Source organism: Calidris pugnax, unplaced genomic scaffold (assembly GCF_001431845.1).
Source record: "Calidris pugnax isolate Ruff unplaced genomic scaffold, ASM143184v1 scaffold318, whole genome shotgun sequence".
In the NCBI taxonomy this organism is placed as follows: domain Eukaryota; kingdom Metazoa; phylum Chordata; class Aves; order Charadriiformes; family Scolopacidae; genus Calidris; species Calidris pugnax.
This window is the reverse complement of record NW_015091062.1, coordinates 1,715-15,972: the sequence shown is the minus strand read 5'-3', so window position 1 is coordinate 15,972 and position 14,258 is coordinate 1,715. Positions and strand designations below refer to the sequence as shown.

The window sequence follows — 14,258 nt, the reverse complement described above, 5'->3', positions numbered from 1 at the left end:
ATTTTTTTTGAGAAGTTTTTTTTTTTTTTTTTTTTTTTTTTTTTTTTTTTTTTAACTATTTCCTCCAGTTTTAGCTGGATTCGAAAGCAAATGGTGCTTGTGTGGCCATGATGTAATTTCCCATCCACTGTCCCTGGCTTATCTGTGCACCCCCTAGCCCCTGTCCCAGCAGTCCTGCCCACTTGGACAGCATAGGGAGGAACCCTGTTCCTGGAGGTTTCAAATTTAAATTGAATTTTCAAATTAAATTTTCAAATTTAAATTGGTGCAGGTGTCTGGGCCAGGGCTCCTGGTGTGCGCCAGCGCGGGAGGAGGCTGTCCTGTGAGCCACCAACAAATACACATGGCAGCAAGGTCTTTGCAAATGTGCCAGTGGGAAGAGCTGGCACTCAGCCACCAAGACACCAACCCATCAGAAATCAACCTTCACGCATGCGAGCGCTCCTGGAACTACTTGCCTCTTAGCCATCCCTGATTTAAACCAGCCTGGTCTAATCTCTAGCATATTCTTCCTAAGAGAGCTCCCTGCTTCAGCAGAAATCAGGCCAGAGTCACAACAGGAGCAGTGCCATGAGGGACTCAGTGCTCCACTGGAGCCACAGGAGGTAGCAGCATCCTTGCTGCAGCCAGAGCCTGGGGAGAGCAAGATGCCTCAAAACAGAGATCTTCAAAAGCAGATATGCCTTGGCCATGGCCCTGACAAAATTTAGGAACCTGGCAAGGACTTTGCTATTCAGTCCTCCAGGGTCCCCCCAAAATCCAGCCTATGGAATGCCTCCCACGGCCACTTCTCTTTCACAGAACACAGCACCAGTGATGCTCCACCTCTTTGCCCTTAATAACCCCATTATGCATGGGGCAGTACAAGGCCAAAATGCCTACACCTGCTTGCAGAAAGCATCCTCCTGTTTGGAAATCTTCCCCCTTGGTGGCTGGGGGCAGGGTAGGTAGGCTCACCAGAGAGGGGACAGCCCCAAACCACCGTCTGGGCAGTGTGGCTGCAGGGGCTCCCTCGCAGGGCTGTCCAGTTCCCTCCTGTTGATGCTTTTCTGCTTTGCATGTGACAGTTTTTTTCTCTTTTTCACTCAGACACATGACTCCCAAACCTAGTGACTGGGGCACCACCTGGGACAGGGTCTGGAAACTGGGCTCCAGTTCTTACTCTGACAAAAATTTAAATATCTTATATTGAGTGTTCTCCAGAGCCCACATCTACACATACCCAGGTGAGTACCCTAGATACCAGGCCATTGCATTACTTTTCTTTTGCTCTCCAAATAGTCACTTATGACTAGGAAATTGTAACAGTTAAAAAAAAAAAAAAAGAAAAGGATGGGCAGACACCTCTTCCAGAACACACAAGACCAGGGCTGCAGGCACGGTTGTGGGAGAAACAGCTAAATCTTCCCAGGCTGAGGAGCACATCGAGTCCAGATCTCCCTTCTGAGTTCCCTAAGCATGGACTAAATGTAAAAGTGCATCTATTCTCATCAGCAGGACTTAGATGTGGTGTGGGAGTCTGTTTATCCAGCACAGGCCAGGCCAGGCCAGGTAAAGCATGTCCAGAAGCACACGTCCAGGCATGCAAGGAACTCAGTGGATGCTAACGTGGGTGTTAAGGAATGTAGGAACCTCTGGGGTGAAGGGGCAGGTAAGCAAGGTTTCTTGAGGTCTAAATTTTAGGTGTGTGAAGTGACACATTTACTAGACACCCAAGTTCCTCCATGCGATTAAGTCCATGAAGGTGATCCAACAGAAAGTATCTGCTTCCCACCTCAGAGTGCACCTGAATCAAAGATGAAGAGAGTGCCTCCTATTCTACGCACTTTTCACACACCCATCGCTAATTGCTCTTCTGTGATTAAGGAAAGGTGTTTCATCTGTGTATATGAAAAAGGGTAAAAACTCCAGATGAAAATTATTGCAAAGTTAAACACAACCATTTATGAACTTTCATCTGTTCTGCAAAATTGGACATGTTTATGAAGCTAAGTAAAGGTCGGTGTGCAGCACTTGTTAAATTAATCCATCCAGCATCAGTAACGATAGGGAAAATACTACAGATAGCAGCTTTGCCTCTGTATGTATTTCTAGGAAACTTGAGCTCTAAGCACTGCCTTTGCACTTGGCTTTGCAAGGGGAAAAGCAGATGCCTTTCTTTCATTCATTTTGATTAATACCATTTTGGCAGCTTGTGCAGCAATTGTACCTTTTCATTAAATTTTTGTCCAGTTCAGTCATAGGCAACAGGCAACAGCAAATAAAAGCACAACATCCGCAGTTTGTTAAAAGAAATGGCAAAAACACCCATGACATCAGGAATAAGGGAGCACCTCAAGTATTTTCACTCAAGGCTTTCCACCAAACTAGTTTTAAAAGGGATGATCAGAAAGTTCTGAAGGAACAAAACAAATTCAGACACCACGCCGCTTCCCTCTCATTTTCTTTGCTTCTGTGTGTTAGAATTCCGGAAGAAAAAGCCACGCGTGCATACAAAGAATTACTTACTTTAGGTGCTAAACACATATATCATTCCACCACTTTTTTTTATTCTTTTTGTCACCTATTTCTAAGAAACAACTTTGCCACACTGCACTTCCGTGCATCTCTGAAATTCTTCAGGGATGCTTGTATAATTAGGAAGAACTTAATTAATAAGCCAGAGTACTTTAGAAAGGCATTAAGATAATGTAAGTGAGAGGCACACCCACGGCCGTGCTGTGGGTGAGCAACCCACCGAGTTGAGCTCGGCTACGAGGTCTTGCTGAAAGCAAGCCTTCCCTTCCAGAGGAAGCGGTGGCTCTACCAGCTGTAAGCCCATCACTTCGCAGTGGCAGACGCGTACGGGGATGCCGTACAAAGCCTTTTGAGCCTCTACAAACCACAACAAGTTCAAAACCTGACTCATGTCTAGAACTTGGGCTCGTTACCGGCTTAGTCATTGCCAGCAGCCCGACATGCATCTGCTAATCCTGCGGTATCCTCAGCACCTTTCCCTCCTGTGGGAAAGCCCTGGTTAGTTAGTCAGCCTCGAAGAAAGGTAGGGAGGGTATTGTGATATTTCTCTTACCATTGTGCTGCTTTGTTCTCCTTGCATTCCCATCTTAATGACGGCGCGAGAGCTGTTGGCCTTCCACACTTTCTTTGTGCCTATGTAAATTCAGCGTTTGATGCTGGAGAGGCGGAGACGATTTCTAAGTCAAGGGGCAGGTGTGAGTGAAAGGAGCAACCCAACAGCCAAACTATTTGAAAAAGAAACCTTTAATGTCTCATCGGCTCAGCGCTTGAAAAAAAAAGCCTTCATAACTTGCCTTGAAAACTGGAAAAACAGGGTGTCTAGCTATAATTTAAGACATTAATAACAAGAAGATATTGCAGTTCCCTGACATATTTTGACTTCTGCACAGTGAAATGCTATCTTAAAACTAGGTCTCAATATGTGAAACACTGTCAGTGACAAAGAAATTAGAGAAAGTTGGTTTGTTTCTCATTCACTAGTCAAAATTTCAACATATTTGGAGAAAAGAGCCCAGGTTAAATTTTAAAGCGCGCCTGAAAAAATTGTTCTTTCACTTTGTTGAACAGATATATTGACAAGCATTTTGGCATGATCAGAAATTTGAGCGTACTTAGAGTACTGCAACAACTTTACCAGGGATGACTATGGTCTTCAGAGGTATTCAGTGGCTGCCATGAGCACCCCTAAAGCTGCACCCTTGGGATGTAATCCCGATTAACAAACTTAGTTTTGGCAAGTAGTATTTTTCACTCACAACTGATGAGTATGCACTTCTTCAGCCTGTTCTTTCCAGCACATAAAACACAACAAAGCAAGAACAAATACACTTTGCCATAAGGGAACATAGGGCAATATGAACCAACCGAATTCCCACAATTTATTTTTATTTCCCTGGCCCAGAAAAGACTTCCAAGCATGGAGTTAAAGTTTAAGAACATGAATAGCTTACTTGCCTTCTGTGGGACTACTTGCCTATTTTAAGTTGCGCGTGCACTTACAAGCTCTGGGGTCTCTATAGAGAAAACAGTCATATACAGCCTCCTCTGCACAAGCATCTTTATATTCATCATGGAAATCTCAACAAGAAATCAAAAGTCAAATTTCCTATTGGACTTCTTCATTCTGCTGAAATAATCAACTTTCTACATGGTTGTCTCATCTAGAAAAATTTTATGATACTAGTAGATCGATGGGCAAATGCAAGCATCCTGCTCCTTGCGCCTTCAAAGCTATCACGTAAAGATAACAGTGTTTTCTTTTAATCTTTTTTTCATTACTGAATATTATGCTTACAACAATCCTGCTTTGCTACAGATGGTTTCCTGTTGTTTCTGCCAAATGTGAAATAGCTATAAAACTTGAAAAGGTTTTGATGCTGTCACTGCATGAAAAATTGCATCTACGAGGGAAAATTAAACATGAGCCTTAGCCTTTAATTGCTTTAATCTTACTTAGTAAGTGAACTTTTTTACCCCCACCCCCAACTCAAAGCTTCCGATAACATGACCTGAAGGGAAAAATATAGCTATGTATTTTAGTCAGGTATAAAGCCTTCATTAACAAAAACAAAAAAAGAGGAAGGGGAAGTAGATAATTCTCATGTCCAGACCAACCAAACAGCCACCAGCTTCAGCCAACAAGAGCGGTGCCTTTGGCTCAGATTCATAAAATATGTAGAGTCATTTCTGTTAGAAGACAGTGAAGTTCCTGTTTTCAGTGCTATAATAAGGAAATCTGTCATCTTAGCAGATAAATTACTAGAAAATGGCTTGCGTACTCCCAAGGGGACATAGCCTTTGCTCCTTGCGTGGGCAAACCTCACCAGTGACAGATTTACTTGAACGCAGAAGGAGTGTTTAAGAAGTCCTTCAAAGAAAAATTTAATTTTATACATTTCTCATGTTATGCGGCAAACGATGCTTTCTATAGGCATGGATTCAATGTTGTATGGGATATGGGCTAGAGAAAAGGTATTTTACCAGGAAAGGCATGGGACAGGCACATGACTTACAAGTGGAGCATCAATGAATGAGTGAGATGCACAGACTCTCTCAAATTTCTGCCAGTATGTGACTGGCACCACATCAACATACTCACTTTCTAGAAAAAACAACGAGCTTTTAACCACATCCTTCTACCAACAAGGTAAAGCTGTTCTCACTGCCATGGATCTGCCCGTACAAGCACAGAGGGCAGAGGCAAAGAGAGCAAATATTAGAAATTGCTCTGTCATTTTGAGTGCATTTGTCTGTCTTGCCTTACATAGCTCGGCAGCACAAGCAACAAGTGCTCCGTATTACACTGGGGATTGGGCGAGCACCCATTTCTGCAGGAAGAAAGCACGCAATTGTAGTCTCACTCGATGAAGACATCAGACCTCAACTCTTCAGCTGCTCAGACCTCTATTGTTTGTTCTGGGTGTGGATCCGATGTCCATTTTGCTGCAAGAAGAGATTCACTCTTGGTGGCTAAAGAAGCTGGTGGGATTTTCATTTCTTTTCACCTGTGCTGTCTTTCCCTACTCCAGAGGATGGAATTTAAAAGCTGAGACAGAGCGAGTGGGCAGGAGCAAGTGGAAAATGCGTACACTCATCAAACTGCGACCAAATGTCTCTTCTACGTGTGGACATGCCTCTCCCATGTGCTGTACCCCTGTGGGCACCACTCATTGCCTCCTCAAAATGCTCCTGGTGTTTCCCATGCAGAGATACTTGCACCAGAGATATGTGTTTGTTTAATCTGACTTTCACCTAAGCTAAATTAAAAACACCCTTATACAAGCTCTGGGAGACCTGCACCACACAGCTATGGACAAACCCCTGTGGTTGAGCCCAGCTGTGGCTCCTGGATCATTGTCTAGATCTCCAGGTTGGGAGGAGCAGGGGTGCAGGGGCTGCTTGGAACCCATATAGTTGATGTGCTGGGCCTGCTGCCTCCTCTGCGTGACCCCACACCATGTCTGACTTTGACATCTATGAAAACCAGTGGCTCCTTGCTTGGGCCAGCAAAGCAACCATGGACAAGAACTTTTTATTTCTGTTCTGTAGCACAGCCTTTGTACATTTGGACCTTGGATGAAGATCAGAAATGGGCATGCAGGTCCCGTTCGAATAGCTGCTGACATTACTGGAGAGTCTCCTGTTGACTTCACTGGGAAGTGGATCAAGCCACCGCATGTTTGTTCATTTATTTATTAATTAATTTATTTATTTATTACCAATTTTGTCATTTGGTCACCAGCTGAACTATTTGCACCTTTCACATCCAATTAAATGCCACAAACTGCTAGTGCTGGATTTTTCTCACAACCGGTTAGAAACCATGATAGAAAACATAACCCTGCCACATCAGAGAAGTTCTTTATATACCGTACTGTATTTGCATCTAGGTTTCCTTGTTGCTAGCCAATGCCATCTGTTATCTGTTTTGGTCTGCTTATGAGAACTGGTAATTTTTGAAAATTGAGAGCAAGGAAAGAACAATGGTTTTTTCTTTTGTGTTTCACATCCTAAAGAAACCAACTGCATCTACAGATGCACACAAAGATATACCCCTCCAATTGGCAATATGTTAGCACATGCTTTTTCTGTATGGAAAATTTAAAGAGACAAGGCTCATCATGGGGAAGTATTTGAACATAATGAAATAAATCTGCGCCCCACAATGCTCGGATACTCAGTTCTGCTTTTGTCTCTCTTGGAGGGTGCTGACACTCAGGCTTGGTGATGGATTAAATGGTGACAGCTGAGATAGTTACTGCCCTCAGCTGCGCGCTCTGCCCTTCTCTTGGAAATTACTGCCCTCCTGCAGCCGGCACAACTGAACGCTTCGCGGCTCCACTCTCAGACTGCCAGACCTCACGTGGATCCGCCAGCCCGTACACTCCCGTGGCTGGGAGGTGAGCTGGCCAGCCGTGGAGCCGTGCCCACCGTGCAGGTGGGGCAGACTCCGAAAGAAAGGGGGCCGCCAGCTGAAGGTGGTGCCGCTTCGCTGCCCCCCCCCCCGCTCCTCCAACACCGTCACGGGCCACTGGACAAGTGGCAGCCCACGGATCACTCTCCTCTATTTTTGGAAATACAAATGCCTCTAACTCATGGGACCCATTGTCACCCACTGAGAGAAAGAAATGACACAACCTCAAGTGACAAAAAGAGCACACGTCCCCAGCCTTTTCTTGGGGTTTTTTTGAGTTTGTTGGGGTTTTCTGTTTGTTTTTTTTTATTGTTGTTGATTGGAAATTTTTTTGTGCAACTGTCCATCAGAGACAGGACTGTGCTCAGCACTGACTAAACTCTGTTCCTTTCAGGTCTATCACAAATTTTTTTGTTGACTTCGATAGGAAGAGAAACTTTACTTTAGGACGGTAATTTCAAACTCCTTTATGTTATAAGTGGTAAATTTAAGTCTGATGTTTGAGGATGCTGTCTGTGTCATAGTTCTCTGCTATAGCAGGCTATAAACCAGCACCAGGTAGTTTAACAGATTCTGCCATTTTAGCCTTTGATCTCGTCTGTTCCTCATATTTTTGCAGTCCCAGATTTTCTCTTCTAAGATGTGTGATGTGGATGCACACGGCCTTTTCGTCTCCTTCTCTTCAGTGACAGAAGCCAGTTTCTATAAAGCCTCACTTTATCAGCTATTACTGTACAGACCTCTTTCCCTCCCCGGTCCTTCTCTCAAGCAGTGGAGTGTGTATACAGTTGTGAGAGAAAAATGGAGCGTGTCACAGGAGTGCAACACTCTAGCCTGGATAATTACAAATATCTAATACTGAACTATTAAAATGGTTCTTGCTTAAAATGAAAAGAGAAATCCTTACACTCAATCTGCAAATAATTGTATGCTGCTTAAATGGCACTTGAGTAGTTTGTCTTTGTGATATATCCGAAGGAAGAGATGGATGCACTGTCAGAATTAAAAGCTCTCTCAGTACTTGGCCATATGTTTCTGCTCTGGTCCCCAGCCTGTTACATTGCTGAACAGAGGACAAGGGCTGGCCTAACAGAACTTCACATGCAACACAACCTTCAGGGGAGGAACTTTTCCCGGATTCCTTCTTACCAAAGAGCTGGCTTGGACTTGGATTCAGCTGAGTTTTGCAGCACCATGTCCTGGCCATAAAGCCTAATGACCCAGGGGCTAATTAACACGATCTGCAGGGGATGTACATCCATCAGCATTTGCACAGCGGAGACAAAGACAGTGAGAAACTGGAGCTCATATATCTTTCCATGCCGGGCTCCAGTAGGGAAGCAAACCTCTCATTGAAGATTAGTTGAGAAGGGTTGGATGCTGGAAGTTTGCAATGAGGTTGATCTTGGCCTTCAAGATCAAAAGGGTCTCAGGTCTATTAATATTTCAGGATGCCACAAGCACAGTCATCTCTTTATAAACTCTTCATAAACAAACATTATAAACTCTTGTTTTTCCCCCCCATCTCCCCAGTGGCCATTGACCGAACCCAAGTAACAATCCCAAAACACAGTTTACCCCGCACATGTTTATTATCAGAGCAGGTCCCTGGATAGTTGGTTCATCAAGACCCTCCTAGCATCATATGCACAGCAAGTCAGGCAAGCGTCAGCTGAGATACCACCAACTGCTGGAGAGGTTTCTTGTGGGGCAGGGAATGGGGCAACATCAACCTCCTGAAAAAGCCTTTCTGCTGTAAAACTGACACAGCTCTGGCAGTCCCTTCTGCTACATAAAATCTTACCAGCCCTCTGCTCCCAAAAAGGAAATAAGCAGTATTTAAGGCACGGAATCCAAAAAAAGCTCAGCTCCACAGAACTGAGTCTGAAAAAGAATAAATGCCGGAAACTATATGAAATCCAGCAGGGACTTTGCTATAGATTTTGCACTGCAGATGGTCAGACGTTATGGTAATGTAAAACTTGTTGGTAGATCCATGGCGGGTGATTCAGCTCAAGCATTGTGGATTAACTTCACAGAATGCCACTTCTGACAGTTCAAAACCAGCACTCGCTAGCAGCGGTTCAGGAGGATGCGGCCCTGACTCCCTCTCCACAGAGATTTGAAAATCCACTGGCAAAGCTTTAACTTCTTCAAAAGACAATAGCAGATAGTGCTTTAAAATAGTCTTTGTTTATCTTTTATTCTTTTATTTCTAATGGACTCCTTCTGAATTTGAAAATAACTTCCTCTCTACTTTTGTTCTGATTTCCCTAGTGGAAAGAAACTGAAAGATCTGAGCTATGTCAAGCCAGAAGAAATGTGTGCAAAGCTTACATGGTTCAGGAAGCAGTGTTTGATCATGAAATGTTGCCACATAGCCAGCAAGAACTGGGCGTACCACCCTTGCGGGAGCTCTGCCATCAACTGCATGGGCCCAGGATCTCAGTTTGTTTTTAATAGAATTGGATGAATGACAAATCAAACAAAAGAACAAGTTACTTGGACTCCAAATAATATTTGGATTCTGTATGAATCCAATCTTCTGCTGTATGAAGCCAGGTCTTCATTTTCTGGGAAAAGTATGGCCAAGCACTTTGTCCACACAGTGACCATAGCCACAGGTCAATAATATTTGCCAAGGTGGACAGTCATAAATGTCACAATTCCATCCTTGTTCAGTAATATCTAATCTCTTACAGGGACTTGCCTCATTGGAATATACCTGGCAAGAAAGCGTCTCTGTTTCTGCAAATGACTCCTGCCCTAATGCTTCACTGGCTAGAACATTTCTAAATATTAGGAAGGAACATTTTTCCCTACCAAGAGCTGCTGCTCCAGGAGCTGTTGGGTAAAAAGGGGCATTTTTTATCTTCTGGATGTGTCATAAGAAACATAACGGATCTTGAGGGCACTCACCACAGGGCAACAAAGGCCTGGTTTGGAGGATAACTGGAGGGAGAAATGGGATACTTCTTTTAAAAGTAGTGAATGGAAAGGCTGATCTGCCCCCAGTTCCTCACAAATGACTCATGCAGGGTGTGGTCATGCTGGAACCTCTTGGGTTATTCAGCTATAGGCAGTAGCTCACTTTGCAATTTAGCTACCCTTTAGCCGAGACGAGAAGCAGCATAGATACGATCTGAAATCGAGTTCCATCCTAGTACGGCTAAAGGAAACAACTCTGTTGAGGATATTAGAGGGGAATTCCTCCACTGATGACAACATGAGAAAAACATTATCTTAATATTAATCTTATCTTCAAAAGCTTATGCTGCTATTTTTTGAAAACTGAGACTTGGACCATTTTTCTAGCATGGCTATATGGGTTCAATTAGAAATTGTAGGCTCTGACAAAATATTCCAGTCCTCCAAGAAATGTCACGTTTACATGAGGCCCTTTTTGGAGGAATTCTAAACACCTTTGTGGTACAGCCACGCATTCAGTTCAACATTTTCAGTGAGGTGATTCCTACTGCATATAATTCAGTATGATCCCTTGAAAATTACCATCTCACAATCTGATGTGAAAAATTAAAACATCACATGTTTTCCATCGAGCTGCAATAGAGAAAAAGATGTCTATTTATGGCAGCAGTTTTCTATAAAAGCTATCTATCTGTTTAAAAAAAAAAAGCCTGCTGGCTTTTTCTGGGCACATTCTCATCTGAGCTCTTTGTTGTGGTCAGACTACATTATTGCAAACAGCAACACAACTATGCTGTACCCTACTGACCAAAAGAGCTGGGCCAAGCTTAGGTAATAGTTTCACCCTTGTCAGACATCTCCAGTGACACTGGGCTCACAGGAGCTTACCTGAAGATGAAATTGTTCCCACTGAGTGATGCCCAGCCAAACTGGTTGTTGATGAATATCATATATTTGCTTCATTTGATTGTTCTTGTTTCATTTAATTTCAAAATTATTTTCTTACCAGTGTTGCTCTTTGATATTAGATGCCTAAACTTTATTTTCACTTTCTGTATCTTTGACATTTCTGACAGAGAAGAACAAAGAACTGAGTAATCCTGATCAACATCATGGGGTTTGATCCCACTTTGCCCAAGCACATTAATTTCCTTTTAAAATTTTCGATCTCCCATGATTTTTCTTATAGAGCTGCAACATTTCAAGACCTATCATGCCAAACTGCATTGTACAACATCATCCCCCTCCTCTGCTGTAGTGGAGTGGCAGCAGTAGCCATAGGCCTTGTCTATTCCAACGAACAGCAGCTGTAGGTGTGAAAGCTTTCCTTGTAGCTTGAGGCATATGAAGAGGTTTTGGGTGGTACCCCAAGTAGGCGTTGATCACTAAGCGCCTTGGCACTGTTGCCCTAGATGAGGATCTCACCCATCATCCTATGAGGGACAGATCTTCAGGGGTCTCCAGTACCCCTTCATGTAATACCTAAAGCTCCACTGACTGCAAAAATGAAAACACTTTTTCTCTTAGGCTTGCAAGCATCTAGCTGCACTTTTTCTAATCCACGGTATCAGTGCTGTAGCCATGGCAGCGGCAGCTAAAAAAACCCAGCTCAGTACCAGTGACAGTCTTGCACAGTCGTGCAAGGCTCACACCGGCCACTTTACTGCTGGAGTAGGTTTTGCAGCCCTGGCTGAGCTCTCTGCTCCCCCAGAGCTGGGCATTTCAAAGCTACTCCGGCGCCACGTACAGCAATAGCGTACCATGCTCGGAGCCCCTACGGGATGGCACTGCTGCCCAGGCCCTCCTCAGTGCGGGCAGCAGCCCGCTTTCCTCTCCAGACCTCAGTCCCACAGCACCCTGTTACAGCCAGATTGTGGAAGCAGGGAAATTAAAAATCGGCATGCTGCAAACATGTATTCACACGTATAGGCAGTCAGCTGTAACACTATCGATGCTGCGATATCTTACAGCGTCGGCTGTGATTCCAAAAAGTATAGTTACAGTCTAAAACGTACAGGCAAATTAGTTTGCAATGTTGACACAAAACCGAAAACAGCAGTTTCAATATCCTCTGGAGAAATACGTACTTACACTCAAATAAAAAGCCCCGCTGGATCCTTTAGAGTTTATGAACTGGTCAGAACATCAGTAGTTTTAATAACAAAAAAGTCTAAAACACATTCGAAGCGAGGAAACTTCAGCTTTTAATCAAAGATACTACCAGGAACTGTAGCTACTTTCTTTAGGAGTTCTTTAGCAGAAAAAACCCACTGAATGGGAGATCTCGCTCAAACGAAACCTTAAAATGACATGATTTCCAGCCACAGCCCTCAGTGACATCCCCTCGACAAAGTGGTCCCCGTACCAGAGCCACTCTGGCTTTGGAGAGAGGCAGCAGATACGCTTGACGCAAGCCTACCTTGTGCAGATGGGCTCACCACCACCAAAACCCAGAGAAGAGGTCCTCCGGCGGGTACAAGGCTCGGGGTAACCACTTGGTCGGGCTCTCACAGGTGCCAAGAATCGTGCCCAGCCAGCACGCCTCTCCTCTCCTCGCAGAGCTTGTCATGAATGTCCCCAGCTGGGTCCCAGGGAGCCCAAAAAAGCACCAAAGCCCTCAGCTGCCGGCCCCACGCTCCCTTCGCAGGCTCCCAGGGGCTTCCCAACAACTTCTCCTTCTGCTGGGGAAGTTTCGGAAAAGCCGGGAGCTGCGGAGCGGGCTCTGCTGGCTGCAGAAACTCGCCTACCCCATCTAGAGGTGCACCGCAGGATGAGGAGGAGCCCGGCATCCCTTCCCCGCTCCTGCCGGCCTCGCGTTTTGCTGGCGAACAGGAGGAAAAGAAGGTTTTGATCAGGTTTGCCTTGGAGAAGGGGCACGGAGCAGAGGGACGCTTCTGGAAGCTCCCAGGAGTAGAAGGGACGAGGGGGAAGTGGGATGAATGAACTAGTTCAATTCAGCGCACGCTGGTATGTCAAAATCAAACTATTCTGCACAAGTACCTTGGTTTCGAGGGGATTTGGGGAGACTCCTCTGAAGCCTGCTTCACCTTCCTACCCCTCAGCAGCACATTTGGGGGCCCCCTGGACTTCCCGCAGGACTCCATCGGGGTAGGACAGCACGGGAGACCCCAAGAATCACCGGCGCCCAGGGAGCTGTGGGCAGGCCAGGGCACACACAGCTCCCTGCTGCTTTTAGCAGATTCTAAAGGAATAACTTTGATGTTTTTCAAATTGAAAATGTCATAGCTACCTTTATGAACCACTGATTCTTTTCTTCCAAAGCAAAATAGAAATATTCTTACACGGTTGAGCTTTCTAAAGGTTGCAAATTCTGTCTGTCAACTAGCTCTGCCTGAAGGAATTGCCAGTATTTCTGCAAAGATGGTGTTCCTTAATATCAGAAAATGTGAAACAATCTACTCAGATAGCATTATTTAACACTGAAATGAAAATAAATGAAATGTGAAAAAAAGAACAAGGAAAGAAAACACCTGCAAATGGCTTGAGTGCAACTAGAACAGTTAACTCAGAGATTATAAAGGAGAAACATCAACATTACAACTATATTTGTGAGCATCCAACATGTAGTATGAAAAGCTGACAGTGCTTGGTAGATCAGTGGAAAATATTTCTCAAAAGGGACCTTTCAGCCTTGTTGGGGTACAAGATTCATAAAAATCTATATTCTGGTGTATATGCTGTTCTTGTAACTCCACAGCTGACCTGACAGTCACCCTGCTGATGGACAAATGTGTGCACTGAAAACAGGGACGCATTTGTTCTTATTTAATAGATACCAAACTCCATGTAATGAATCAACATTAAATTATAATTATACATTTTTAAATTTTATTAAGAAGAATGTTCAGTTCAGTGGTTCCAGTTGTCAAAGACTGACTCTGGGCTAAACAGCAGGTTGATTCCTACCTACCTGCAGAGAAGAAAAGGTTATTGCTTGTATCACAAGACAGACAAAACATGGCTAAGCCTGGCTGACCTTCCAAAGGGGCTGCTTCTCTTACCAGCAGGTGAATCATTCCTCAACTTAGTTCCTTGCTGAGGTGAGGTTATATGAAAGACAAGGATGAAGGTGGTAATAGCTGAGCAAGGCAGACTCACTGGAAAAGATGGAACAAACAAGGAAGGAGGTTGCCTCCCTACAGCACATAGGGTGCTTCTTGTTCCTGAGGACAGACAAAGGACCATGAAAGACAGAAGAAAGTGTGGAGCAGAAGGCAGAAGGAGAGCAATAGTTTTTTAGTCCCGTTTCCTGTGGAAACAAGGCTTATATGATGTTTGTGTTCCCTCCTAACAACTTTTGAATCTACTGACCAACAAAGATATGTTCTCAGAAGTCTCTAATAATAAGCAGCTGTATAAAGACATTCATCCCCAGTTT

At 44.2% G+C, this 14,258-nt stretch overlaps 1 protein-coding gene across 1 annotated transcript in view; it reads right to left on the bottom strand.

Annotated features, from left to right (window-relative positions):
- Positions 1–12,387, bottom strand: part of EDAR (ectodysplasin A receptor) — a 73,987-nt gene extending 61,600 nt beyond the window's left edge. The window contains exon 1 of the mRNA XM_014956694.1: positions 12,279–12,387. The gene's annotated coding sequence lies outside the window, so the exon portion shown is untranslated. The remainder of the gene's footprint in view (positions 1–12,278) is intronic.
- Positions 12,388–14,258: the final 1,871 nt, after the last annotated feature.